This window comes from Amphiura filiformis, chromosome 11 (assembly GCF_039555335.1).
Source record: "Amphiura filiformis chromosome 11, Afil_fr2py, whole genome shotgun sequence".
Lineage (NCBI taxonomy): Eukaryota > Metazoa > Echinodermata > Ophiuroidea > Amphilepidida > Amphiuridae > Amphiura > Amphiura filiformis.
In genome coordinates, this window is record NC_092638.1 from 39,776,689 (window position 1) to 39,802,560 (window position 25,872).

At 35.8% G+C, this 25,872-nt stretch overlaps 1 long non-coding RNA gene and 1 pseudogene across 1 annotated transcript; both read left to right on the forward strand.

Annotated features, from left to right (window-relative positions):
- Positions 1-4,151: 4,151 nt before the first annotated feature.
- Positions 4,152-4,270, forward strand: LOC140165205 (small nucleolar RNA U3; annotated as a pseudogene).
- Positions 4,271-17,507: 13,237 nt separating this feature from the next.
- On the forward strand, positions 17,508-18,499 carry LOC140164002 (uncharacterized). Its single transcript, XR_011860457.1, has 3 exons — positions 17,508-17,642; positions 17,898-17,975; positions 18,309-18,499. It is a non-coding gene; the product is annotated as an uncharacterized lncRNA (long non-coding RNA).
- Positions 18,500-25,872: the final 7,373 nt, after the last annotated feature.

Below are 25,872 nucleotides of genomic sequence, written 5' to 3' on the forward strand. Positions count from 1 at the left end.
TAACGCCCTCTGGCCAGGTCAGACCATCATTTTAATAACAATATGCTATTAACATATGAATTGGACACATGCAAATTACGAAGTGTCACATCCTGATTTAATAATCCTTGGTAGAACGTTGGTGCTCTATGAATACGAGCTGTGTGATACGCCAACGACATCTGATTGGTAATGGTAAAACTTTTAATCTCTAGGCCATAAATCGATATAACACTCACGGATCATTACTGAACCCATGATGTTCTGAAGACAGATTTGTTTGGATGTCGCCGCTAGCGGTTAACATACCTCTATTGTAAACAGCTTACTTAAAAGTATGCGTACAACGATCCTGTTGCTTATACATGCAACAAAAACATACTTTATCACCAGAAGAGATAGACATCGCATGTGTCTGAGTTGTGAGGCAAAATGAACACTTGATAGACTGTTAGGAGTGTTTGCCTCTCAGTAAAAGCCTTTGGTGTATGTTTGTATGTTAATGTCTTGAACTAGTTGTGAGATTTTAATCTAACTGTAAGAGTTTATGTTGTGAAATGCTCCCTCAATATGCCCTAGAACATACATCATTCTCTATCATTCGAGATTACATGGTTGTTCGATGTCTTATTTTTGACATCTTGACCTCTCCAATACTAGTTGTTTTTCTTTTAATACCAATAATATACGACATAGTATTCTATTATTCAAAGTGTTCGTCAAACGTCAAAAGTGATGAATCGTAATCATGCAGATAATGGAAGCAAAAATGTCAAGAAAGTGATACAACTTCCAGTAACGTGGTCAACAGTTGATCAATGGGGACCCGAGGGGATACAGGCGAATGTAGAAAAGGGTTTTCAGTAAGATATTGTAATGTGTTAATATTCTTGAAGAGGTTCAATGGGTTCGTAAGGCTAAGTTCACATAGAAGTATACGGTATACGGTATTCGCTATACGAAATACGCTCATTCGATCAGGCTGAGTTCATATAGGAGTATACTATGTGAACTCAGCCTGATCGAATGAGCGTATTTCGTATAGCGAATAGCGAGTATGTCAGTTTACCCATTTTCTTCGTCTTATCAAATGCTTGTAACTTTACTTCTTGAGGTCACATTGCATTCAATGAGGTGTCATAATGTGCAGAATTAGATAGTGCATCTATTTAAAAAATGAATTTTCCCACATATGGTTTAGGTTTTTAAAATTTGGACGGTATACGCTGCACTAAAATTGAACACGCGCGATTCCCACTATACTATACTAAACGCAGGTATACGGCCTTTTCGAATAGCTCTTATGTGACCCGGTACTATGAAATTACCTTGCTCGATTTAATCTATACGCGTGTACCTGCAAAACGTGCATCGTATACCCGAATAGTATACTTCTATGCGATCGTAGCCTTATGTGACCAGGTACTATGAAATTGCCTTGCTCGATTGAACTATATACGCGTGCACCTGTAAAACGTGCACCGTATACCCGAATAGTATACTTCTATGTGAACGCAGCCTAAGATACATTTCATCTTGTTGAAACAAAATGTTATTTATCTTCACTGTTTACCTGTGGTGCTCTATGGGGGAATATAATGTCTGATTAACACGTGATTTCAAAATTGCCCTGTTGTCAATCAAACAATAATGCTTATTACAAATTAGTTGTAAGTTATAAAGACTCGTATCAAAATTACAAATATGCTTAAAATCAGATTTAAAAAGATAAACAAGTTAAAATAATTAAATAACAAAAACATATAAAAATTAGCTGAATTACACAATAAACACGTCGGATTGTTACAGCGAATTAAAGTGCATGTACATAATACGTAATACTGTATTTCCTCTGAATTCCAAAACATTAACAACTAATGAACCACTGTTCACCATTTTTTATCAATCCCTTTTCTTGAATCTCGTCCCATGTAAATTTCCCCTGTATGTCATATTGTTTATGTACTACACAGAAAACCCGTGAGGTTTGTGTAAATGTGTCCTTTCCTGTTCCTACCGATTGTGTTTCATGTTAACACCGCAGCAACATGACCACGGGTATGGCTCTACATTTTAAATGTGTAATTAAAGTGAAGTGGTTTAGTTTACGTGAGGTTATAGTCTATTCGCGATACAGATATATATATAGGCTACCGGTACTGTTTGATCAGCAGGTGAAAACAGCAAGTTGTCACAAGACGAGTTATTTATCGGATGCTGTGTAGGACGTGAACACTCGGCCGCAACAACCGAGGCAACATTTTCGTTGCACTACTTTCGGGCTCTGTTGCTTTATATAATATCCAGAGAGGTTGCGTCAGCAAGTGCTTCGGTTGAACGCCTCGCGCTACGCGATTGGATGCTCGCGCTACGCACTCGCTAAGTCCGTGAGGGCCACATACTGCGGCTACATTTTCGTAGATAATGGTCAATAAAGGATACATTACAGAGCGTTGTAATACTTGATGAATCCAACACATCATGATTGTTATACAAGTGGATATTCCTATGTAGGGACAGAAAAATTAATCAACAGTTTAAAATCAACACTTCACTATTTTTCCTCGCTCACCTGGAACGTTTTCACTAGATCGATTAGCGTATTCAGATGGTGATACTGTGATTATATCTTGTCTACATTCGGGATATTAATTTCTAATTGACAGTATGACATCATAGGGTGTTATCATGGTGTTATGATGTAGTACCCCCGGGCATCACATAAGGACTCAAAAACCAAGACTGAACGTGACCAAGGACTAGAGATCCTAGTTGGGATAACCTGCAGTAGGGGGGGCACTGCATCGTAACAATGGTTTTTTTTCTGAAATAACCAAGATTGAAACTTTCAGTTCAAAGTAATTCGTTGTATATGAATGTGTTATAGTCCATACTCTCTAAAGCGTTGTTTGCTCATGAAACGTTTTACGTAACAGTCTATTTACACATTATATATATTAAATATACCTAGACTTTCTCAATTTATTTTTCTCAAGTATTTTTACATAATGATGGTTATGGTGACGTCAGAATGATAAGAATATAGGTGAAACACAAACAACAACTTAGGAAAAACAACTGCATGACATCGCTTAATTTTCACATAGACGTTTCTCATCCTCATCGACAAGAATTGTGTGACAACATTATTTAATTCACGATGCAAAATCACGCGTCAAAGGTTCTGCTTGAAACTATATTGAGTAAACTTATAGTTGGAGTAACAATAATGTGTTGGAAGGACTAAATAAGTACATTTGTACTATTATTACCAGTAATCCATGTTGAGAACAAGAAAATAATGAAATTATAAGCAAATACCTTCGTTTTAGAATATATACACAATCCGTTTTTGTATATGTGACCCGCTGTGACGAAATCCGCCATAAGTCGCACTCAGCCATTTTGAGATACGGCGAGTCAAAGTTGAGTTGAGGAAGGGGTGAAAAACCTTGCAGATTTCGTTTTTCGGTTGTTAATTGATTCCTTAATATGTTTACTTTAACCTACAATTGAAAACAAAATATTCTTTTACGCCTAAAGCACCCAAATCTAGCATTTTCTGAGCCAAACCAAGTCCTTTAACATGTCATTTTACAACTTTAAAGCCATTTTCTTTTTTCGCCTTTTCGTTATGTGTTGCTTCCCCCCTTCCCGTTGAAAGACCATTGAATGAGGACCACATGTCCCAGAAATATAATTTTGGTATCAAATCCCAGATAACATACTTATTGGGCCAATATTGGCAAAAAGTTGCATTGGCATTACATCAGTATATAATATTGGGCCAATATTGGCTCACCATTCATTGGCAGCTGATCTCTGGCCAATAATAAACCAATCATTGGTTTAATGTTGGCCTTTTATATATCGTTTGATCAGTATATAATATTGGGCCAATCTTGGCTTTCAATTGGCAATTTTTACATTGGCATCATGTTGGCAGCCAATATAGGTTATCACACCAATTTCGGTAACAAATTGGGTAACAATATGGTAACAAATAATTATTGTGATGAGTACTAGTGTTTGGAAGACCTTATTTAAATCCTAAATATTATACTAAGTTGAAATAAAACCACGGATGATAAAACGCAGGGCAAACGCTATTTAACACCACGGATTATTTATTTTAGAGAAAATACACATGAATTTTCGGCAATTTCAATTCTAAGACCATACTTTTAAAGATAATTTCTAAAGTACGTGTCAACATGCTATCAAATACTCTTGATGGCTATTCAACACCACGGTGATGAGTCGTATAGTTCCTCTCTAACCGCGAAGCGGGCAAGAGATGATACCGTCGTCTTTTCCCGAGCCAATAATTAAAGTAATCCATTGCATCAATATTGGCCCAATACTAAAATTACATATTGTTAAAACATTGGCAGACAATTGTTTGCCAATGAGAAATAGGTACAGGCCCAATGTTCAATAACTGTGACAAGGTTTGGGCCAAGCTGGGGCCAACATTGGCCCAAGCCCAATATTGAGCCAACCTTTGGCCCATGAGCAAAACATGATTGGCCCAATACTGTCAGCCAATGTTGGGCCAATTGAACTCAAACATTGGCCCTTCATTGGGCCACCATTGCCATGCTATCTGGGATGAAACTCTCAAAATTTTCCAAATTAGTGCCTTATGTCTGGTTTTGTGGGAGTAGGTCACATATACGTGTTTTTCTTGATAGTCTGAAACGTAGATAATTGATTATTTGCCGTTGACGTGAGGAGTCAATAACGGCATTGTATTACATCAAGAATTACAGCGTGTGCTAAACCTTCACGCCAAATGACCTTTAATTCGATTAAAGTACGTTCACGGATTAAATATTATCTTCAAGTCAACATGAAATAAAATATTAAAACCACTTTGTATGCATATAAAACATAACTTTAACATAAAACAAGCAAAACAGTACAGATAATCACAAAATGTGCAGACACAAATTGATAGAGGGCTGTTGACACGTAACATCATCATTCCCTAAACCAGATCAATCATATTATTTCACTGCGGTTGTTGTGTCTAGAACATAATACCTAACGTGGATAAAACCAACATCCAAACAGAATCTATTTGCCTATAGGATTACGTTTCTAAACAGAAAACAATCTAGATAATACGGGTTCGAAGTATTGACAGTCTGTTATGCCGCATTTAAATGTTTATTCCTTTACTGACTGTCTGCTTCAGTCGCCTTTAAATGTTTATTCCTTTAAGGGGGTACTACACCCCTCGATAAATTTGTGTCTATTTTAGCATTTTTCTCAAAAACTAATAACACAGTGGTCACAAAAGTTATGTATATTATAGGGGCAAGGAATAATTACTACACTTACTTTGTTATTTATGATCAGAAATAAGGTACCGCTAAGATGTACCTCGTTTTCTATCATATATACTGAACCGCTTGTCTTGAGTCACTGAAATTTCAGTGTAGTAATTGGATTCCTTGCCCCAATAATATACACAACTATTGTTACCAGTGTGTAATTATTTTTTGAGAAAAATGCAAAAATAGTCATAAATTTACCACATGGGTGTAGTACCCCCTTAAGGAGATTTCACAATAATTTTTTGAATAAGTGCAATGTTGAATAAACAGTACTCTTTTAAAGCTGGTATTAAAGATGCATCTCATTTGAAAAGGTCTCCTAGTTGAATAATATCTCAAAGTATATGCAAATAAGAGTTATTCTAGTGGACGTAGGACTGTGGCGGCGGAAGTATTTAAGTTTTTTTGAAGGGGGGTAGGCATAGTTTGTGGTGGTTTTACTGGGGCTTTTGCGCGCGAAGCACGACTATATATTTAATTTCATACTAGCCGTAAAGGAACGCAAATATTCTATTTTGATGGGTAATTTAACGCATAAATCAAACGTAACTAAATAATTGATGTGGTTGAGGAATATATCAGCTAGCTATCATATAATTTGTGAATTTTGACAATTGACCGCTCCGTTTTTGAAATAAAAGAATTTTACGAAACTACGGTACCTCATTTTCAGCCTGTTCCACGGAGTCAAATATCTTGGTAGAACATGAAGATTGGCTAAACGAAGTCCAGTGCGACAAGGTGGAGCAGAGTAGTCAGAAATAGTATTGAAATAAACGGACTCGGACACACTACTTTAAATCTAATTTGAACATGACTTGCAACTGTATGCAACTTATCAGGTTTTTAGTGCAGCTGTGAAGGCTCATACATTCCGGCGCACAGTGGTCCAGGGCAAAGTCAACTGTCTAGATTGCTGAATGTGATTTTTTTCCTTTTTTTAAACTGTCATTTAGCCCTCAAAGTGGCAGCTTTCAAAAACGAATTGCAACTTCATCAAGGAGAGTACAGCCAACATACTGCATACTTATGATTCTTACCCAAAATAACCAAATTAGAACACATTTCAAATTTTGTTTCAGTTTTTATTTAGGAGATATGGTCTGTAATTTGGTCCCAAAACGCTCAAAAATGGTTATTCGGATACAATTAGCATGTTGGTCTTTTTCAGTACTTCCACATCTGCTGCTCGACCTAAATCAAATCATATCCTACCGCACGTAAAAGACGTGCCAGAAAAATTCAAACGCACATTTGGAACATATAACGTCTAGACCGTGTTCAAAACCCTCCGTCAAAAACTTGTGGCTCCCAAGGACAATGTATAGATCAATCTGTGGTATAGGATTCTTGCGCAGATAATAGACCATTTCATAGCAAGATCAAAAAATTTCGGAAAACTACGCTATTTATCCAGTAGTTAGGGGGTCAAATTGTGCCCAATCTGGCGGACAAGATACAGCTTATTCAGCCCATGTGAACATGGGGTCATCGGTTTAAATATTTGTCTAGCATTTTGAGTTAACACCTTAGCTACTTGGTTTTTCACAATAAGATAGTAATGGTCATTTTTCGTCAGTTAATTTTGTTACGGAACGTTTTGTTTGGGAATGGGCTTACATACGCGGAAGAAACTCAATCGAAAACTTCTAGGCTGAATTTCGATGTGCTCATGGGACAGAAATTGTCAATATAAAGGATATTTTTTCTGTTTGTTCCTCACCGCATGTGATGAAATCTACCTTCAAGAGATACGCTGCATGTTTTGCATCTATCGACTGTTAGAAATGGCTTGATCATATATGAGTCCCTCGCATCGGTGCCAGCATTTTTGAAGTAATTTATGTATTTTTTTTAACACGGAATGAAAATTATGCACATAAAAAGTAATTTTAACTTGAAAAGAGCAATGATTGGTGTATATTTTCAATAGATGCTAAACCCTTTCCTGCATATTTTGGATCTAATGTGGCAGCTACAATCAAAGTTATACGCCTTTGACTGAGTGACGGTGTATTTTTTAAAAGACAAACTGCACAAAAAGATAATGTTTTTGAGTTGTATTTTAATTTCACCCAGCTGTTTGATATGCAGACATTGGGAATAGTTAAATTTCAAATCTTGACCACAAATAGTGAGGGAAAATGAAAACTTGATAAACTTTTAGGAGTGTTTATTTCTTGCTTTATGTTTAACTCGTAAAATGACAGTAAAGGCCATTGGTGACATCACATATGTCTGAGTTGTGAGGGAAAATGAAAACTTGATAAACTTTTAGGAGTGTTTATTTCTTGCTTTATGTTTAACTCAAAATGACAGTAAAGGCCATTGGTATACACTTTGTATTAAAAGTCCTTGATGTACATTATTGTATGTTAATATTTTGCACTTGTTGTGAGATTAAAATTTATAACAGTTTTATCGTTAACATACTCAATATGCACTGGAACATACATCATTCTCTATCATTTGAGATTACATGGTGATGGTTCCTCGAGTATTTGACGTAAACACTTGAACATTAGATATCTCAAACACTAGTACACATGCCTTTTTTTTTTTAAATCAAAGCGCATCAGTACAAATAATAAACTCTGTATTTTGTAGTATTATGTTGCTCAAAGTGTTCGTCAATCATCATTATATATTAGCTAGCTCCGTGATTTCAAATTGGCCGACATAGTTGCCGGACATCTTAATTTCCTTCAATGTTGCGCGAAATATTTAAAATTAAATTTGAAACATTCTATGAGACATGTTATCTTAATAATCTTATTTTACAGTAATAATTCAATAGTGTTATACGATAACTATTTCTACCACGGCAATTAAAAACAATGAGAAAATAACAATATGTCATGCCTTCCATCTAAATGTCAACCAATACTCATTGAAAAATTAATAAAACAAGGGGGGGGGGGAGATAAAAAAAAAATGTGTATACAATACCGATATATCACTATCACCATATAGTTGCTCGTCTCAATTCTGATTGCTTGTTGATATTTGGGGAATTTTGACCCAAGTGAATGAAACATTTCTCGTTTTATTAATTTATATCTAAAAGAGGAACAGAATGCTCATCAATTGAAGAGCCTGTTTCCAAACCATGTTAAAGGAAGGTGACCTGATATATTCTTTAAAACGTGTATGTATAACATAAACTGTTGTCCCTTTCAAGCATTCATGCAAAAAGGTCATGTAAATGTTCCTTGTAAATGCAACTAATTCTTTATGGAATTATTGACATTTAACACATAAAACTGGTAGTCTACAATGATTTTATTAATGATAATCATCATGATCATGTATATAATAAATTGATATCAAATGAAAGATCCCGTTTTTCTTATTAACATACTGAAATTAGGAGTTCCAAATCGGTGTATTTCCGAAGATATCATTAAAAAACTGGTCAAAAATGTGGTATACCATATTTGAGACTAATTCGACAGTTTTTTGGAACGCCTAATTTCAATATGTTAATGAGAAAATTAGGAGCTTTCACCTGATACCAAAACCTGCATTTGATAGGGTGAAGTTCGGGATGAGGCTGTCAATCAGATTACCCACCTTTAAGTCCACAATTACATGTTTTTCATTCACTTGCGTGATACAATCACAATTACTTTGATAAGTTTGACAATTAGCAACAATGAGTTGTAACATCAACAAACCATTATTTACCACAACAATGCTGTTAAACAATATGCAGACTATTGTTCATTTGGGAATCAAAGGCCTCACACAGTATTGTTACTGTGCATCTATCCACTGTTTATTATTTTAGAGAGCACGGTGGCCAAGCGGAACGGGCACTGACTCATAATCGGAAGGTTGTGGGTACGAGCCCCGGCGACGCCATCGTTTTGTGCCCTTGAGTAAGGCACTTTATCTCGATTACTCCTCTCCACCCAGGTGTATAAATGGGTATCGGCATTCTTAAATAGCAACATTACATGGAAGAGTCTGGCCTAATATCGCCAATGAAAGAGAGATGGGCACTCCGATCACTGTTTATACAGGATCGTCTCCTTTACCTTTACCTTTACCTTTACCATCCACTTTTTGCTTTGTAATGGTGCAACCAACTGAAATTACTATACCTATAATCACAACCCATTGCAATATCGCACAGGTAATTCAAGAACATGTGTTTGTGGACTTAACATGGTTTGGAAACAAGCTCTTCAAATATGAGACGAATAAAGCGCTGTTGCGCGTTGCGTGAGGCAGTTGAAAGTGTACAATTTCCTTATAATAGTTCAAGCTGAAAGTTGTAACTGTAATTGAATAAATAGCTTATGACAAAGAGAAAAATATTTCCGGTTTATGCAGAATGAGTAACAAGGCAAACTCTTTGAGGCATAAAATGTCGAGTACATGACGTATAAAAATAAATGCATGATAAATAAGTTATCAACTTCTGACCTAAACGAACAAGTAACAACATTGATTGTGAAATGAGTACATGTATGTTATTGAAAATCCATTTTAAGGAAACGCTATTATTAACAAAACAAACTAATCAATATAAATTACTTCAAGTATTAAGTAACCTATATTTTAACCAAAAATGTATTTATCAAAGTCCCAATGAAAATGTAACTGAAATATCTGGTATCCGTTCATCTCCCGAGGTTCATCCTTTAAAATATGTTTTGAGTCTATTTCATTAAAAAAAGACAATTTGATTTAATTTAATTACATTTAAGCATTGGTATTGATTACTTGACATGACGTCATAGCTAACGGCGTATCTAATTATGCCATTGATCATGACCAAAATAGACTGTTTTTGAAATGTTTAATGCAAGACATTCTATTAATAATTGATGTTTTGACATAATTTTTACACCAAATTTATTGCTGAAGTCTACATAGTTTCGATATACCTTAAGGGTTTGGTCACCCACCTTTGCACAGTATTTTTGTTGGACATGAGAGCACATCCGACACATCAAATTGCATTCTGAATACGAGAAATATTAATTTTTAAATGTTGCCATAAAATTTGTATTATATCACAAATTCCATAAAATCTAAACATTTTAATAGCAGAATAATATATGCAACTTGGTGTGTCTTATGTGCTCCACGGTTCCACAAAAATACTGTGCAAACGTTGCTATCCGATTCCTTAATTGCTATTTCCAGGCGGTGGTGGAAGCGATATCGCCATTTTTGACGACGTTGTCATTGGAATAACACATAATCATGAAATCTTCACAAACAATTCTAAATTTGTTATGTGCTGTGAATGCAAAATTATCTTACTCTAAAACCGTTGGGGTACGACAATGTACCCCACTGTAAGTATGTTATTTTTCAATTTATAACTGCTAACCGTGTATTTTGAATGGGGCTATCAGCCTTGTATTTTCGCCAGCCTCGAACGTCACGTGTCGTGTGTCCTATGCCGCCTGGCAAAAAAATAGGTTTGTCTCAAAGCGCACGAGAAATTTAAAAACAAATGCGAAATGCGATTTTTTTTTTATTCCCGACTTTTTTCATGGTATTTTGAGAAAAAAGTCTGATTTTCGCCGATTTTTTTCTGGAAAAAACTAAAACAAAATTATTTTTTTTAAATGAAAAAAATGTCCGCATTCCTTTTTTGTCAAATCGTGCGATTTTACAAACGCGCGCGCAAGCTTTGAGACAAACCTTTTTTTTGGCCTTAACGTCGTAGACCATTCAACACCACCATCACCAACATCAACAGTATCAACAACAACATCATGTTGTGGTATAAATAATCAAGACATAATAATGAACGTAAATGCACTTCATCTGTCGGTTATTGGCCATATTGTTAAGAATAAAAATTCAGATCTAGTTCGTGTTTTTAAACAAACTATCTGTTTGAAGTGCTATGAATATAGGACAAGTGTGCAGTGCTGTATTATCTTAAATGTCATTGAATATATTAATTCTTCGTATTGTAATAACAGTTTGTTTGGTTTACATTTCGTTTAAAATATGCACCGTCTTTTTTTATTAAGCAAGAACGTCCTTTTTCTATAAAATTATGCAGAATCACTAAACCAATTTTAATCTTCTTGTTCTATATGTTTAGATTTTTAGCAATGATTTTTTAACATTTGAATTTGGTCCTCGCTAAATGCCAGCACTGACGGATTATTTGATATTTTTAGTTTATATTTCTTTAACTCTTTTATTCCTACTGAATTGAGGATTCGATATATATAATACCAGGTCATTATTTTGAGATTTGGGTGCGCAATAAAAAATTGCGACCGCAATACACGAACAAGGAAAAATTAATAACATCACATTGCTACATCATGACATGTAAGATGTTACTTTTAATCCAAGACCATTCTGACCCAAGAGTGGTCCAAGAGTGGTTACTGCTAGCCTGACGAGAGACCTGAAGAAAATGAGCATCTGGGCAGGCAGATGGAAGATGACTACCCATCGAAATATATGGCAATGGCAATATCAAGAAAGAGGAATCTAACCAAGTTAGATCTTCTTCTTGATGCCACCAAACTGGCTGAGAAGGAGGAGCTGGAGATTCTGGGATCGAGTCACATTCGACAGCTATCTGACCTAGTCAAAGCACATATCTAAGGAGCCATCCAGAGCAGGACAGAGCTGTGCGCTTTGAGAAGAGTTGGAAATAAACTTGATGTCAGAGGCGGAGTAACCGTACATAGGCTTAAGTTGGCAGTGTGATGGAATACGCCTGACTGTCTTAGTTGAGTGCTAGCACCACTAATCTAGGATTACCAGACTCTATCTAGAGGAAGATCCTTCGAATCATAGGTATGAGTGAAAAGGAAGCAAGTACAGAGCTGGACATCACATAATTATCTCCATCAAAGACTTCAAGTGCCGCGTGGCTAAATTAACGTTCTCTATACAAAAGGCACACCAGTTTATGCCCACCAGATCTGAAGGCAGTGCTACATAAGCTGTTTGTAGTCAGAAAAGATACCCGCTCCAGCTTGTCAATATCTTGCCATGCTCTCACAGTACCATTTTCTAGAACCATATCTATTGGCAGGACCTTCATCCACCCTGCAGTTTACGTTTGGATTAGCCTACCAGATAGAATTGTCGGAGACATATCTGACAACGGCGCACAATCCTTCAAGAGCAGAGTGCATAAGCATCTAATTTCTTTACTCCACCCATTCACGCTTGTTGTTCCTAAGCTATTGTGAACCACTGCTTGGCCCATGTGGTTTTCTTTTATAGTGCCTGAGTGCCTTGACCTGTGTCGTGGGCTTTGAAAATATTATTCTTGCTTATTTTGTCACATTTACAGTAAGGAAATCAAGCTATGTTTTGATGATATCGGGATACTAGACTAACATTTTTGCACAAATGTCGTCTACCGAACATTTTGAGTGTTTGACCAAATTATTAAAAAATAATGTCAATATAACCCGCCGAAGGTGTTAGAAGAGGTTTTAAAAATCATAGTTTTTGGTTTCAGCAATTGTAAGTAATAGAAGTCTGCAAATGTATCCCTTTCATGGCCCTAATCTACGAATAAGTTGTCTATTATGTTGTTGAGCGGACACGTCTTACATAACATCCGATAAATAACTCGTCTTGTGACAAGTAAAGCGATATAGGTTGAATAAACTTGCTGTCCATGTCCATATCAAAAAAGTAGCCTCTCTTGCTGGACATACGCGAGAGACTGTAACCTTGCGTAAACTAAGCCACTTTATTTTAATTACGCACTTAGAATACAGCGTCTTACCCGTGGTCATGTTGCTGGGGAGTTAACATGAAACACAATCTGTAGACATAGGCCAGGACAAGTTTACACAAACCTCGCGGATATTCTCTTTGATACATACATGTTATACAGGAAAAAACAAGTGAACAGATATATATATCCAACAGGTCTTCCTAATGCAAGCTGACACTGAAAACTGCAATGGTGTTCCACATTAAAAAACTTTTTACTCCACAATAGTCTTCTCATGAACAGCAGACTTTCAAATGGAATACATGCTCTTACTATATGAAAAACAGTAACAAAGGCCCTCATAATTTGTTTGATGGATTAAAACACCTTACGCGTTGACTTCTGAAACACTTTTAGGCAGGTCTGTTTTCTTGGTGACGGGTGATATAGAAATATATCAAGAAAGCTCAATTCTCTAAGGACAGACTTCTTCCTACAAAAAAAGGGAGACGTGTTTCCACGTTTACATTTAGTACTCGTACGTCCTGAATTAAAATCTGTATGATTAGGTTTTGTACCTTGATATATAAGTACAGAGAGTAAAAGAATTATGTTACCACTTATTTTCAACCATGTATATCCTAAACGAATTCAGATATGTCATGATTAAAACCAGCAACCAATAGCTGCAAATGTTAGATCAGATTTAAGACCCCATTCGTTGAAATTCAACTGGGGAAGATCGGGCTCTATTATGTGCCAACCTGTGTAAAATGTGTGTATCCCCGAAGGGAAAAACAGGTGGGGGTGTGTTAGGTTGGGGTGTGTAGGGGTGCGTTGATTGGTAGTTAATTGTGCATATGTGAGGTGTGTTTAATATAATATGCCCATCTGTTGCATTAGTAATATAAAGTTATTGGAACAAAGAAGTCAGCAAAGTCAATGCAAGAAATAGAAAAACTACTTCAAATCTAATTTGAACACGAGTTGCAACTGTATGCCGTATCTGAGGTTTCTAATGTGCGGAGTGAGATGTACTTAGTGTGCTTAAAAATGGGCATAATTATTTACGAATTCAGATTCAGTAACCAGTAACAGAAACTCTAATGGATAAATTTACATCATATGGCATAAATATATAAATGCGCTTTTATAAATGCGCACGTGACCACCTCAGCGCTGCCATAACAGCTTATAGACAGTAAGTCTCGAAGTGACCTTCTACATAGCGAGTGGGCTTTCTATACCTTTCTAAGCAAAGGCTGAACAACATGAGACTGCTGTGCAGCAAAATTGTCTATTTTGTTCAACTTTGTGATTATATTGTAAACGTTTCCGTGGTTGAATTTTTTTTTTTCCGTCGTCAAATACTTTCAAAATGTTGTTTTTGATAACATATTACAAATTCGGAATTGCAAAATGTATAATAATTTTGCAATTCAATTAATACTTACATTTGATATTTATCTACGTAGTTCCTATATCCCTTTCTGTATAGTGGTCAATGCATGAGGATTTGGTCACGCTTGCTGGTCTTGGTATGTCGTGCCCATGGGTCACTTGCGCATTTATAAAAGCGCATTTATAGATATAACCGAAGTACACTGTTTTAAACTTATGATATTCTTATGCTTATGATGCATTGGTATGCCATGACACAGACGATCATTTACCACAGTAAATCTGTTTTGGCGCGTCTCAAGAAAAAAATAAAGTGGAGCACGCAAAAATCTGATATCTTAACAATAATGAAAATAAAATGATTAAGCATTCTTTGTGGTGTTGTATTTTGAAATATGAATTATAAGTGTAAACCCAAGCTAAGGAATACAATTACCGTGTATTGCAGTAAATTGTAAGGTAAAAACAATATAAGTTGATGAAAACAACTTAATTATTCAGGAAGAGCAATATTATCATCTGCAAAATGTGTTAGAAAAATCAAAACATAAAGAAACTTTGCTTATATGGTTGACAACTATTGTCAGTAGATGATAAGGATGGTGTGTATTATGATAGAGACTTAGTGTAAATTAAATCCCTTACGATTTGAGTTTTATTTATTATCTTATTGTCGGTGATAGTGAATCATATCTTTGGAGACCATCCTGTCGCTGTAATGGAATATTGGGCCAGGGGATATCTATTTTACTTCGGCTATTGACTTGTCAACTCAACAAAAGGGTGTTTTGAAAATGAAAATCAAAACAACAGAAAGTGATGGCTAATATTCATAGTTGAGTCGCTAGCGATTGAGCGATTATGAAACTATATAGATACTAATCGTACCAGTGATTGAGATAGCAAGTAATCGATTAAATTTGTAGCGATTCAACTCTAACCAATAACACCTTTTCAATATTACCTGTTTATAGTATCTGCCGGAGAGGAATCCCGTGGTAAATTTTATAATCAATTACTCAAGATGGTAATTCGTACATACCGACCTCAATATCTAAACATGCCAAGTCCTAATTTGGACAGAATAATTCTCTAAATAAAATAATAAAGTATTTTTCAAAAGCAATCTATATAGTGTTTAAAGCAATAATTTGTGATTTGTAGAAAGAATAGATTCCTATTTAAATGTTTGTTTTCACTGATCACATTATCCCCTTTTAATTTCGAGCCAAACAAATGAGGTATAACGAAGAAAATTGCGATTTCATTCCAGCGCCTACATTGCGTGTGCAAAGCATCTGTTGGAATCTAGCTTCATGAGACATGTTGCACTTAGCACACGTGAGCTACTCAGGCCTAACAGTTAAAACTGTTACGAAATACCTTACTCATATACATTCGCTATTGGCGCCCGATTTTTTAAAACTAAGAATCAAACGAACGAGTGTACAAAAAGTGTCATTACACTTGGAAAATAATGTAATAATTTGCTAGATGTTTATTTTAAATTGAAGCAATATCTTATTCTGCACATTTCTCACTTCTGCTTGGATCTGATGCGACTTCAAAAGAAACGTTATAAGCACGAATCATTACAGAAATGTTTTTGGATGTCGCCGCCAGCAGTTGTTCATACCTGTACTGTATACAGCTTACTTATTATGCGTACAACAATCCTGATGTTTATATCAAAAAATACATCATCAACAGAAGCGATAGACATCGCATATGTCTGAGTTGTGAGGGAAGATGAAAACTTGATAGACTGTTAGGAGTGTTTGCCTCTTTCTTTATGTTTTATTCACAAGGGAAATTAAAAGCTTTGGGCGCTCACTTTGTATGATAATGTGTTGCATTATATGTGCCTTTGAAAACTGTAACAGGTTCTATTGTGGAATGCAATCTGTGTAAGAGTCTGACGTAATGGAACATACAGCATCAGCGTACTCTATCATTCAAGATTAAATGAAGAGAAATTGTTGGTCGTGCTCTTGTTGACATACACTCGTTAACGTTAATTATCTCAAAAGTAGTACATTTTATTTCTTTTAATCCCAAATGCATCAGTACAAAATATACATAAATATTATAGTTTACTCCACATGCCATAGCATTATACTGATAATACAAATTACCTTTCTTTGTACCATCTCAACTTGGGACAGGCTACCTGCGGAAACAGTTGCCGCATCTGTCAAGCCATATCTCTGCCAATAATAAGGGTCTAGCAGTCCCACCCATAGTGGGTAGGAGAACATGAAAACTAATATGAGATACTGTATTAGGATCACATATTAAGTATCATGTGAGAGTATACTCTTGTACTCCAGAAGACAGGATCACATATTAAATGTGCGACACTATGGAATATAAAAAGCAGGATATGGGTATGTTAAAAATTGAAATGAGGTATGGGGCTGGTTGGGGGTGGCTACGGGGCGTTATCTCAAGGACAATATTGTTCAAGGTTGCGCCGCAGGCTTACAAAGAGACAATATTGTTCAAGGTTGCGCCGCAGGCTTACAAAGAGACAATATTGTTCAAGGTTGCGCCGCAGGCTTACAAAGAAACAATAGCAATCAAGCTTAAACTTTAAATTAGCACCCGATAGAGGGCAGGGCCTGAAGAATGAGGAAAATTATGGGTAAATATTTAACGGAATAAACTGCATAATCATATTATTTAGATTTATTCCGTTAAAAATCTTATTTTAACTTAAGATCAAGGACAATATTATAAGGACAATAATATAATAATAATAATACCCACTATGGTTATCTCAAGGACAATATTGTTCAAGGTTGCGCCGCAGGCTTACAAAGAGACAATATTGTTCAAGGTTGCGCCGCAGGCTTACAAAGAGACAATATTGTTCAAGGTTGCGCCGCAGGCTTACAAAGAAACAATAGCAATCAAGCTTAAACTTTAAATTAGCACCCGATAGAGGGCAGGGCCTGAAGAATGAGGAAAATTATGGGGTAAATATTTAACGGAATAAACTGCATAATCATATTATTTAGATTTATTCCGTTAAAAATCTTATTTTAACTTAAGATCAAGGACAATATTATAAGGACAATAATATAATAATAATAATACCCACTATGGTTATCTCAAGGACAATATTGTTCAAGGTTGCGCCGCAGGCTTACAAAGAGACAATATTGTTCAAGGTTGCGCCGCAGGCTTACAAAGAGACAATATTGTTCAAGGTTGCGCCGCAGGCTTACAAAGAGACAATATTGTTCAAGGTTGCGCCGCAGGCTTACAAAGAAACAATAGCAATCAAGCTTAAACTTTAAATTAGCACCCGATAGAGGGCAGGGCCTGAAGAATGAGGGAAATTATGGAGTAAATATTTAACGGAATAAACTGCATAATCATATTATTTAGATTTATTCCGTTAAAATCTTATTTTAACTTAAGATCAAGGACAATATTATAAGGACAATAATATAATAATAATAATACCCACTATGGTTATCTCAAGGACAATATTGTTCAAGGTTGCGCCGCAGGCTTACAAAGAGACAATATTGTTCAAGGTTGCGCCGCAGGCTTACAAAGAGACAATATTGTTCAAGGTTGCGCCGCAGGCTTACAAAGAAACAATAGCAATCAAGCTTAAACTTTAAATTAGCACCCGATAGAGGGCAGGGCCTGAAGAATGAGGGAAATTATGGGGTAAATATTTAACGGAATAAACTGCATAATCATATTATTTAGATTTATTCCGTTAAAATCTTATTTTAACTTAAGATCAAGGACAATATTATAAGGACAATAATATAATAATAATAATACCCACTATGGTTATCTCAAGGACAATATTGTTCAAGGTTGCGCCGCAGGCTTATAAAGAGACAATATTGTTCAAGGTTGCGCTGCAGGCTTACAAAGAGACAATATTGTTCAAGGTTGCGCCGCAGGCTTACAAAGAGACAATATTGTTCAAGGTTGCGCCGCAGGCTTACAAAGAAACAATAGCAATCAAGCTTAAACTTTAAATTAGCACCCGATAGAGGGCAGGGCCTGAAGAATGAGGGAAATTATGGGGTAAATATTTAACGGAATAAACTGCATAATCATATTATTTAGATTTATTCCGTTAAAAATCTTATTTTAACTTAAGATCAAGGACAATATTATAAGGACAATAATATAATAATAATAATACCCACTATGGTTATCTCAAGGACAATATTGTTCAAGGTTGCGCCGCAGGCTTACAAAGAGACAATATTGTTCAAGGTTGCGCCGCAGGCTTACAAAGAGACAATATTGTTCAAGGTTGCGCCGCAGGCTTACAAAGAAACAATAGCAATCAAGCTTAAACTTTAAATTAGCACCGGATAGAGGGCAGGGCCTGAAGAATGAGGGAAATTATGGGGTAAATATTTAACGGAATAAACTGCATAATCATATTATTTAGATTTATTCCGTTAAAAATCTTATTTTAACTTATCAAATTACTTGTTTTTATATTCTATGGTGTCAAATATTTAATATGTGATCCTGTCTTCTGGAGTACAAGAGTATACTCTCACATGATACTTAATATGTGATCCTAATACTGTATCTCATATTAGTTTTCATGTTCTCCTGGACTGGGTGGCAGTCCACTGCTACTAAACAAAGTCATCATTCATCTCTCAAGTTCTATTTATTCGCATCATTTGTCAATAAACACTTTTTCACATTTCTGGGAATCATCACTTTACTTCTTGGATAAGCTTAAAAGAGCAACGCTTGAAGATTTGGAAACTTGTTCTTTAGCAAGTTCAAAGATATGACATTTCAAAAGTCTTTTAAAATGATGATGGACGCGGGCTTTGGATGTCGACATTTTTCCATGATGCACTGCGTATTTTGGCCTCTCCCTGCAAAATCTAGAGTCCGAATTATTTGTTTTTAGTATACTTATGTGACATATAATGTAGTTTACCCCGTCCAACCTTTTCTCTTAATGAGGTTTTGTGTATACTTTTTGGATGCAAAATTGTGTGTCAATACAGCTCAACGATTGTCGAACATTTTGAAAGTATTTGCCGATGGACAAACATATTTATCGACGAAAACGTTTACAATAATCACAAAGTTGAACAAAATATACCATTTTGATACACAGTAGTCTCGTGTTGTTTATCGCATTTGCCATGTTTGTATTCAAATGTACAGGAAGACCACCTGCTGTATAGAAGTTCACTTCGAGATTTACTGTTTACAGGCTGTTATGGCAGCACGAAGGTGGTCACCTGCGTATTTATAAACACGTTAATATAGTCGATGCATACTGTCCATCTGCTCAAAATTTTGCAGATTCTCCTCAACCTGGATACTGATTTGCGGAAATATCGTTCACTTGTTAATTCTTTCGGGATTGGATTATGGCAATATCTTACTTTTGTGTCCAAATGTTGCTGAAAATGTTGCTTAATTGATACTGTACACATTGAATGACTGTAATCAGCAACGACACCACTCGGTTGATAGAGCCCAATCTCTCACTCGGACACTTCAATCTGCAGCGGATTAAAGGCATTTTGCTTTTTTCCCGTGCGTACCTTATAATGAGTAATTATTTTATAAAATCTCTGGTGGATAATTCCTGCTCTGGGCTATACATATATTGCTAGCCCGTTTTTCACAAAATAGGATAAATATTAGTATCATTATTAGAAGCAATATTTATGGCAAAACATAGAAACCTACTACATTGTTTACCTGGCGGTGAAGCAATAGTTTATTCTTTTTACACTTTTCAATTTGCAATACACGCCCTTGAGTAAATTGAGCTCACTTCTTAATATGCATACACAATATCGAAGAGGGTTGTTGACATCTTCCCGTGAAACTTCTCTCCTTTTTTCATAACAAGATCAATCATATTATTTCACTGTGGCTGTGTTGTGTCTAGAACATAATACCTAACTTTGTTTTGTTGATAAAAACAGGGCAAAACAGAATTATTATTTGCCTATAGGATAAAGTTTCTGAACAGAAAAAAACCTGGATAATACGGGTACGAAGTATTGAGTGTCTGCTTTAGTCGGATTTGAATGTTTATTCCTCTAAGGAGGGTTTTACAAAAAATGCATTACTGAATTAACCATACTGGTAAAAGACATCCCATTTGAAAAAGTATCCCAGTTAGATGGTATCTTGAAGCATATGCATATATATATATACGAGGGGGTATCAAAAAGTTTTAGAAATCGCCCAGAAGTGAAAGAGCTATATCAATGAAATTGTGTCAGTGCAATCGCTGGTCCTTATGTACATTATGGTCCAAAAATGGTCTCATAGGTATGTTTACTTTTTTTACAGGTGGCACTAGATGCCAATAACCCGCTGCCCCAGTTACTGCGCATAAACTGCAAGATTGAGAAAATTGAGGCAAGCAGCATTATTAAGATCCTGCTTTTGAAGGGTTGCAATGCCTAGAAAATTGATGATGCAATGAAAGTTATCTTCGGTGGTGATTGTGATATGTCACTGTCGCTATTTGGAAAAGGAATTTTTATTTCATCACAGATTTTCTGGGCACTGTAACCCTTAAAATGGAACTTAATCATGCTGCATGCCTCAATTTTCTCCATTTTGCTGGTTATGCGGTTACATAGGCAGGTAGTGATATCTAGCTCCTGTAAAAAAAAGTAAACATACTTATGGGACTATTTTTGCACCATATTGTACATAAGGACCAATGATTGCACTGACAAAATTTCATTGATATAGCTCTTTCACTTCTAGGCGATTTCTAAAACTTTTTGATACCCCCTCGTAATTAAAGTTATATAAGTATAAAGCTTTAGGATTGAAAGGCGCGCATCATGTGTCGACAATATGCTGGAGGATAAGATTCAAAACTGTCAATCATCTTTAATAATTCCAGTTCCTGTTCATGTGTCAATGTGATTTAGGTATTCGTTTCCAGTTCGTGCATTGCTGTCGAAATTCTGATATGTTGACACCCATTAATCTAATTAATAAAATTATAAAATAATAACTTGGTGTTGTATGCATCGAACCATCAATTCAAAAGAAATAAAAGTCATAAGTCATCAAAAATAAAGTTAAGTATAATAAATCTCAAGTACCGGCATATTTTGAGGACTAAATCCATATGTTTAAACAAATCAAAACATAAAGAATGTTCAAGCTTCAAAACATTTTTCAGTAAACATCGCTAAAATTTTAAAATACAAGACAACAAGAAGTTTACAACATTGGTTCCGTGACTTAATTAAACAAAACCGACTCTTTGCTTCAATAAAGAGACGACATTATATTCAATGACATTTGGGATAATAGACTGCACACTTGTCCCATATTCATTGCTTTTGAAACAGGTACATTTTATTCGAAAACAGTTATATGCAAGAACCATATTTCAATTTGTTTGCACGTATTTTTTGTGGGACCTGAGAGTACATTAGACATATCGAATTGCATTTTGAAAACAAGGAATGTCCTTCTGATATCAAATAATTTGATTTTTTTTAAATTCGCGATATAATACACATTTAATGGCAAATGATTAATAATTGATGTTATTTGAAACTTAACAGCCCTTGAAGTAAATTGTATCAATCTATAAATGATATGTACTTAAAGAGTATGTAGTTGATGGAAGGCCGCCCATAATACGAAAATGTTGACCTTTCTTATGAAAGATATAGACCCCCCCCCCCAAAAAAAAAATGTAGGTCTTTTTTTTTGGAAAAAATGTATATCTTCAATATGAAAGGTCAAAATTTTCAATTGATTGTCGGCTTTTCATCATAGCTACATGTACTTTAAGTACATATCATTAGATTTATTTTAATAATTTGTATTATATCGAGAATTTCAAAAAGTATTTGATATCAGAAGGACATACCAAGTAATCAGAATATAATTCGATATGTCTGATATGCTCTCAAGTCCCACAAACAATACTGCCCGGCAATACTGTGCAAACGTTGTTATCCGATTCCTTGAAGGTTCATAGAAATTACAACGACGTCAGCAATAAATTTGATGGTGAAAATTATGTGTCACGACGTCATTATTAATATAATGCCTTGCATTATACATGAAAATAAAATCTATTTTAGGTTTCAGGAAGGAATATATATAGCACATCCACACGGTCAAGGATCAATGGCATAAGACGTATGCGGAAACATCGTTATCTATGACGTCAATGTAAACAATGCCAATGTGCAAATGTGATTCAATCAAGAGAAATTATACCTACCTTTTTTAAACTCATCAAATTAACTTACACTGATAACATTTTCTAATAGGCCAGTAAAATCAGCTGAAAAGGTCAAAAAAATTGCAACATGGATTTTTTTTGCAGAAAATATTTCTATTTGGTGCCTTTAGTAACATACTAAAAGTCTACCAAAATCAACCTCTGCGAAAGATGGATAAATCGACTTTTTCAAAATGGCCTCCAAAATGATTAAAATGATGGACAAAATAATAGAAAACAGACTCACTATGTCACTTATTAGTAAAAAATAACACGATTCGTATGTCCCAAACTATGCTTAGAGGGTGTGAAATATGATTCACCGCTTTTTCCCATTTGCAAGGTTTTCAAAATGGCCGCCAAAATAGCTAGAACGTTTATTATAGGGTAGCAAAGGTAAATATTGAATTAAATAGGGCATTGCCACTTGTAAACTCATCTTAAAGTTATTTATGTGTTCATATTTACAGAAAGTGTGGCATAACTAGACGGTTTGGGTGTAATATCTACTATTATAACAACAAAACACCATTATTTACTATTCAACATCGACAAGTTTCAATTATTATTCTAAACTCAATCGTTGATTTATCTCTGATACCAAATGTTCTCATTATTACAAAGTAACAAAATACGATGTGATCATAAATTATCATAATGATATTATATATATATAACCTTATAAATAAGGACGAAATACAATGATGACCTCATACAATGTAGCACCAAATGAAGACCATCGCCACACAAACCATTAACCGTCATGCTGGAAAGACAGATTATCAGAGGCTTACTCAGGCTAGCCACCAACAGAAGGACTTCCACCATGGTATCTGTGGGTCAATTTGATCAGCTTCTTTGTTTATCACTAGGGCTGTTTTGGATCCAAGTGTAACAGCCTGCTGTTTCCTCTTAAAGGAGTATTTTGCGACAGGTTGGCCAACCATTGATTGAATGATATTTATGCCAACCGCTTCAGCTTCATCAACATTGACATGTGCTTCACCTACAACCCTGAAATAATATTACGTAGTGACCTTCATAAATGGGTTCCTACTTTGCAGAAAGCTTACCAGTTTCTCGGTGTCGACGCAGTCTCTTTCAAGACAATATTTTGATGTTTCCTTGTGCTGCTCATTGCTGCTGCATGAAACTCCAGTAAATTCCTGCATAGCTTGTTTAATGTGTGAACAGGCAGGCATATAATTGACTCAAACAGTTCTTTGCAACTCTGTCATACCATTTCCTCTAGTCGGACCGCCGGTTGTCTTGATACTACGCATCAGCACTTGTTCAATTACCAGATCTGTTGACAAACCTGCCCAAAACCTGTCACTACGGCGAACCACATATAGACCCGCTAGAAACTTTGAATGAAGTTGGGGGTCAGCAGTAGGGAGTTTATCCATTTCCTGCAGATATAGATATACCGTTTTAGCATACAAGTTATGGCCTGTAGCGGCAAAGAAAGGAAGCATTTCTTCCAGTGAAGTGAGATGGAGATTCCCGGCTCCTGTTCTTTCTGCTCTTATGAAACGCTTTAGGGTGTTCACCATTTTCATATACTGCAGTGTAGTGTAGCCATAGACTACTGCTACGACTATCCTGATTACTTGCCTTCTCTTCATCCAATTTTGCGTTGATTTGAAGTACTACTGCTCCACATGTCTCTTCATCTAAACTGAGTGCCATCTGACCCTAGCTTATCAAATGCCTTCTTTGCGTTGGCCATCACATTATTTCCACCATCGACATTTGTAATACAGTTATCTGTGGAACTAATTTCTCGTCCAGAGATTACCTTCAATGACCCTTCTGTTGCCTGTTTATGTGTCTGACTGGCTGTGATACTTAGTGAATTTGTATTACCTTCGTCATCGGTGATACTTGTCGTAGGTTTAGACATGGCTGGCAAAGGAACCTGAAACGCATCTGCAATGACCTCTACGAGCCTTTGACAGTGCCTTCCCACGGAGCATATTTGCTACTGTGTTACTGGCATATACCACTTCTAGAACTTCATACAGACCTGAGTTCTCCATAAGGTATCCTATGCAGCTCATTTCTATATGCAGACCACCGATTCTTAGCACGATAGATTTGAGTTTACTGTCGCGAGGCTCATTTGTAATGATAGAATGAGCCTCACACCACAAGGGCTGGTCAAATGTAATGACTGGTGTGACATTATTGCTTCTTGCTTGGTCGGCCAGAAATATTAGTGTGGAGTAGATGCATGTCATATCATATGTCATATTGCCTATGATTGGATCTAAGTCAATCATAGGCAAGAAAACAACATTTGCCTGGCCAGAGTGGTTTCCCTTGTGTACCATCTGTATAAAGCCAGACCAACCTTGGCGTGGCCATTTCAGAAATGATGTCCAGAGGATGTCGGTAAATGGTTTGTGTGCGCGGTTTTGTATGCTATTACCCTTAAGCAATGCAAGGTCCCTAAAGTATATGCTATTCTGTTCTTTGGGATAATTATAATGATGTAACGCTACTCGTCCTGATCTCATGATTTCAGCTGATGTTACTGTCGTCCGTGGGACTACACTACAAACTGTATGGCCAGGTGTGACTGCAGCAATCATACCCTTACCATGAAATGTTCCATGTCCATCTAATGTACGAATGTTGTGGTCCACGTTGCCGGCCGAGTACTACACAAACTGGCCTTCAGTGATAAGTGTTGCAGTACGTGGAGTAACAGCAGCACCTTGCTCAAAATTTAAGACTTCCGAATAAGAGCTGCAGAAACCGTGCTCATCCAGTTAACATTTACTCTAAAAGGAGCCGATACATATAATATGTCTATCATAACTTATTTGTACTATTTTAATACTGATTCAACTCCTATGGTGAAAAGTTGATTGCCCTGCCTGTATTCACAACCCATAATGAGCGTATTTGGCAGCCATTTTGAATTTTGAACAAAAAATATGCACACAAATAATTATTTATGAAATGGTTAGGGCCTAAGAGCAGTTGTAGGTCAAACATGTCACCCAATTCCCACATGGAGACTCAATATATCTTGAAATTAAAACTGTCTATCATTTTACGACATTTAGGCTGCCATTTTGAAAAAGTCCATTTTGTCCATCTTTCGCAGAGGTTGATTTTGGTAGACTTTGATTATGATAAAAAGGAGACTTAAGAGCAACGTTTTTTGAAAACAGAATCCATGTTGCAATTTGTTTGACCTTTTGAGTTTTTTGAGCTAATATTTACTG